At 30.2% G+C, this 5,640-nt stretch overlaps 1 long non-coding RNA gene across 1 annotated transcript; it reads left to right on the forward strand.

Moving 5' to 3' along the window:
• Positions 1-4,870: 4,870 nt before the first annotated feature.
• On the forward strand, positions 4,871-5,355 carry LOC121467231. The gene is made up of 2 exons (XR_005977364.1): positions 4,871-4,970; positions 5,034-5,355. It is a non-coding gene; the product is annotated as an uncharacterized LOC121467231 (long non-coding RNA).
• The last annotated feature ends 285 nt before the right edge of the window (positions 5,356-5,640 follow it).

Consider the following 5,640-nt stretch of genomic DNA (forward strand, 5'->3'; position numbering starts at 1 on the left):
ATTCTTCTGGACATAGTAATAATTCAATAGTTCAGATTTACGCTTTTTATTTTATTCAAATCGAAAACCGATTTCATATAGCTGCCATGTTTTCAAATATATACCAATATAAATCGAAATTTAAGTGTTTTCAAGAATATTTAATTTTTGCCACAATTGCAAGGGTATATAAACTTCGGTTGCCAAAGTTTGCTACCTTACTTGAGTTGGTGCTTTTTTTCTTGTTTCTAAATACAAGGTGTATTTTTTAACTGGTTCTCCTCAATTTTGTCTATTAACAGTTAAAAATCTACATGGATTTAGGTCAACTTCCCCTGAATTTGGAAAACACATTTAATTTTTAAAACCATGTTTTTAAGGAAACAACAGAAAAAAATCTTCTGTGTATGTACACTTTGGCTTGCCAAAGCTCGCTTTTTTCTCTGGTTCTTATTTTTTTTAAAACATAAATATTTCAATTTTTTTTAACAATAAACAAATAAGCAACTAGACGTGAGTATTTTTTAGAGTGTAAATTTTCATTATGAAAAGCTAGTTAAAACTATACATATTGAAGCCTTAAGAACCGTTGCTGTGTCATAAGATCAACAGCCTATCAAATTTATAAAAACTTCCTTACCTATACAATATCAGAGAGTTTAAGGCATCCGCCGAGAGGAGACGACATAAAAATATTCCCACCCAGTCGCATGAACGAAATTAAGCTCGTGTCTCAGCATGATTTAGTTTTCACTTGAACGATTTCGTAAGTTTGATCCTAATTTTTAAATAAATTACATTTACGTTGGCAAATTTAAGTGGGCAGAAAGAGCAATCCAACTTCATCCCTTTAATAAAGCTAAACAAAAAGATGGAACAATCGTTGCAATTGAATAGCCCCTTAACAATAAGGGTGAAATCAGAAAATGTAGTTCATTGAACGTTTTTATTTGAATGGGCCACAAGATTATATGTGGAACGACCTTAATATTTTTATATTTCTTAAATCTCAATCTTTATACCCTTGCAGAGGCTGTTATAATTTCAGTCAGAAGTTTGCAACGCAGTGAAGGAGACATCTCCGACACTATAAAGTATATATATATTCTTGATCAGCATCACTAGGAGTCTGTCCGTCTGTCCGTCCGTCTGTCCGTCTGGCCGTCCGTCTTTCCGTCCGTCTGTCCGTCCTTATGTCCGTCCGTCTGTCCGTCTGTCTGTCCGTCCATCCGTTTCTACGCAAACTAGTCTCTCAGTTTTAAATCTATCTGGAAAAATAAATTTCAAAAATTATAACTTTGCTGTTTCTTAATATTTTTTTTAAGTTCTTCGATATTTAGTGATGATTTATTATTTTGAAATTACTGTAAAAATTTGATCAAAATCGGACGAATATATCATAGCTCACATAAGAACAATCGAAACATAAAAAAAAATTTTTTTAATTTTAACTTGTCTAATTTAAAATTTTTTTTTCTAATTCTTTTGGAAATAGTTATGGTTTAATAGTTTAGATTTACGAATTTAATTTTATTTAAATCGGAAAACGATCTCATATAGCTGCCATACGAACGATTGAATAATTGAGGTGAAAATCATAATAGCGTTAATATATATAAACATATACGCAATGTTTAAAATGATTTAGATTATTTAAAAGATATTTAATTTATGCAATAGCTGCAAGTGTATTTAATCTTCGGCTTTCTTTAAAAGATATTTAATTTATGCAATAGCTGCAAGTGTATTTAATTCTCGGCTTACCGTAGTTTGCTTCCTTTCTTGTTTGTTTTGTATTTATTATTGACATCATATTTTTATACATAATTATAATATAATAATACACATAATTTAAAACTTCAACTATAAGTTTAGTTTTAAAAAATGATTTTTTTTATTTTTTTTTAACTTTAAATAGTACCATTTCTTATTTTTGAGAACAACGAATAATTGATTTTAAGTCTTGAACTGAACTGATTCTTAAATCTAATTATCTTGTGGATAAAGCCTCGGTTTCCGAAAACATTCGATCTTCTGAGTGAGTTATTTTTAATTAAGTGAACTTTTTATTTCGATTGAGTGAGCTTTGATTTTAATTGAGTGAAAGAGAGTTCTTTGTCTTATCTTGTTTAAAGGTTTTAAGGAGACGCAATTTGAATATGGAAAAAGTGTGCGAACGTGCCGTTGGAATTAATCAGCGGCGCGACAATAAATGTTTAGTCTGGAAATTTCCCAGAGACTTCTGAGTAAAGAAAATATTTACAACAACTGGGTTTCATGTTATGTTTCCTTTTGGTAGGGGTGACTCAAGAGTAAGATCTCATGTGTGGAAAGGGTGTGTAGGTGTGTAAGAATATCTTGTGTGGGTGTATGTGTAGATGTCGATATGTCACTCCCCCTAACCTTTGAATTTGGCCTGTCCTAAGGGCGATAGTTTTGTGTACAATATAATGTTTTCTTGTATGGGTGTTATAATAAATGTGATTAAAAAATACATCATTATATTTAGTGTGTGTTTTTATTATCTCCTTTGTTTTAATATATGATAAAGGCTCTAGCTTTGTTACATTATTAATAAAATATATATATATTTTATTTGTAAGTATAAATTCATCTATTTGTATTGAACAATTAAGAATTTTAATTTTCAAGTACTTTTTTTTCAAAAACGTAATATTTGCTGAATAAATGTTCTGTTGAAATGTTAACATTTTTATCTGGATAAAGAATAATTTCATAGACCGGAACTTTAACTATGTATAGGAAAATAGGAAATTATAAGAATTTCTTTCGTATCTGTTTTAACCCAATTATAAGTTTTTGTTTTCAATAATTTCTCAGAGTTAACGTGATTCAAATAATCGTGTTTTAATAGTTTTGGGTTAAAAATATCAAGTCTTGATAATTGCAATTCCAACTCAATGTCTTCAATATACTCTGTAAAGTGTTGAAAGTTAATTATTAGTACTGCTGCTTGTTGTTTTAAGCCAAGTAGAAGTTTTTGTTTTCAATAATTTCTCAGAGTTAACGGGATTCAAATAATCTTGTTTTAATAGTTTTGCGTTAAAAATGCCAAGTCTTGATAATTGCATTCCCAACTCAATGTCTTCAATATACGCTGTAAAGTGTTGTAAGTTAAAGATTAGTACTGCTGCTTGTTGTTCCCTTTCTTCCCTTTCTTCGTCTTCTTTTAATTCATTTATTCTTTTAATTCCTTTATTTATAACATCTATTACCATATTGAAGTCGTTATTTTGGACGCTATTATCTGCTAAATTATTAATCTTCTGCTCTAATTCATCTTGATCGAATGTTCCGAATAAATATTTATAAGCTGTTCCGATAAAATAATTAGACCAATCTTGCTCTGTTTGATAATTTTTAAACCATTCATTTCTGATTGAAGTTTTTCTATTAAATATTGAACCTGAATAATATCTTTCATTTCGTTTGCTTCTTGTAAAAGACTATCAAATGTTTGTTCAGTTTTAGTTCGGTTTATGGACAAACAATGGTACTCGTATTTAGTTGGCATGACCATGGATCCGGTTGTAAATATAAGTTATCCGTTTTCAACTTTAATTGGGTTGATCTCAATATTTTGTCCCATTGCAATTTAAATTAAAGTTGATATTATTAAAAATAAAATTATGATCATATTTTTGTTGTCGTTGTGGTTTTTGGTTTCCTTAGGTTGGTTTGGAATTATTATCATATTTATTTATTAATTTTCTTTTTCTTTTTAAACTTGGTTTTATAATGCACAATTTTCCTGCCTCTGTTTGTTTCTTCAAAATGTTTTTCATCGTCTTGTCTGAGTGCTTCTTTTTATACCCTTGCAGAGGGTATTATAATTTCAGTCAGAAGTTTGCAACGCAGTGAAGGAGACGTTTCCGACCCTATAAAGTATATATATTCTTGATCAGCATCACTAGTAGAGTCGATCTAGCCATGTCCGTCTGTCCGTCCGTCTGTCCGTCCGTCTGTCCGTCTGTCCGTCCGTTTATATGCAAACTAGTCTCTCAGTTTTAAAGCTATCTGCATGAAACTTTCCCAAAAGTTGTCTTTCTATTGCAGGTAGTATATAAGTCGGAACGAGCCGGATCGCACGACTATAGCATATAGCTCCCATAGGAACAATCGGAAAAATAATTGAAAAAAATTATAACTTTGCTGTTTTTTAATTTTTTTTTTAGTTCTTCGACATATAGCAATGGTTAAATATTTCAGAATTATGGTTAAAATTTCATCAAAATCGGACGACTATATCATATAGCTCCCATACAAATAATAAAAATATATAAAAGAACAATCAAATAATTAAGCTGCAAATCGTCATAGCTTCAATGTTTTTAAACATATACGCAAGTAAATCATAATTTTAATGTTTTCAAAAATATTTAATTCTTGCGATAGCTGCAAGGGTATATGAACTTCGGCTTGCCGAAGTTTGCTTTCTTTCTTGTTTTTATTGCTTTTACTTCTACAAGTATATCAAATTTGGAGTATATATCAATACATGAAAGAAATTGCTGATTACCAACCATATAAAAATCCCTTGTGTATTTTTCTCTAATGTTTTGGATTTCTGGAGTGGTTTCAAATGACATATTTGTGTTCTTATGTTCTGATTTTGCAATATTGCAAATTTCGCATTCATTTATAATGTTTTGAATTAACTTCTGATAATCAGGGAAATTGAATATTATATATATTTGTGTTCTTATGTTCTGATTTTGCAATATTGCAAATTTCGCATTCATTTATAATGTTTTGAATTAACTTCCGATAATCAGGGAAATAGAATATTATATATATTAAACCAGTTAATGGTTTTATCGATTCCGGGGTGGAGGAGTTCTTTAATATTGTTTATACAATCTATCAGTGAGTTTTCTATCAATAGAATATTAAATTGTTTTTTTTTCAGAACATTTGAATAGTTAATTTTATCTACCGGGTTGGTTTCTAAATCTAATTTGTCATAAATTGTACGTGATTTATCTTCTATTGATGAACTTACTGATGCTTCCTTTGTATTGTGTCTCGTACAGGTATTTTATTAAGTCTTCATATCATCTTTCAACTACTTCCACTTGTTGGCTCCGGATCTGGCGACGACATCTTAAGCTGCATAAACCACCAATCTCTAGATGGCCCCGAAAATAACATGTATCTGACTGACATCCTGAGTCGGGTATAACTGTTGTAGATACTCGCTTCTTGTTGTAAAGCGGGTTAGATCTCCTGGGGATCCATTGAAGTAAGGCAATTCGATAATTTGGCCCAACATTTGGTTGTGGTGGGCCTCTGACAATTGTGCAACTGCCATTTTAAATTTTTTGTTTTTCACAGAATAAATCTGACCGAACTGGATTTTTAGTTTTTGTTCACAATATATACTTTTTTTTTTTTTTTAATTTACCGAATTGGTTTTTGTGGTCGATCTGTGGAAACTGTAGCGATTTTTTCCTCACTTAGACTCTTTGGCGGATTTCACTTTTGCGGATCTTCTATGTTTAAGGATTTAACGTTGATCGGGATAAAACTAGTCGTATAGTTTTTAACCTTGGAAATCAATACCCGTAAGCTTTTTAAGCATCCTTTTTTATGAAATTTAGTTTCTTAAATATTTTTTTTTTTAACTTTAACTAGTAAAAT

The sequence above is a fragment of the Drosophila elegans genome, unplaced genomic scaffold, assembly GCF_018152505.1.
Source record: "Drosophila elegans isolate 14027-0461.03 unplaced genomic scaffold, ASM1815250v1 contig_271, whole genome shotgun sequence".
Lineage (NCBI taxonomy): Eukaryota > Metazoa > Arthropoda > Insecta > Diptera > Drosophilidae > Drosophila > Drosophila elegans.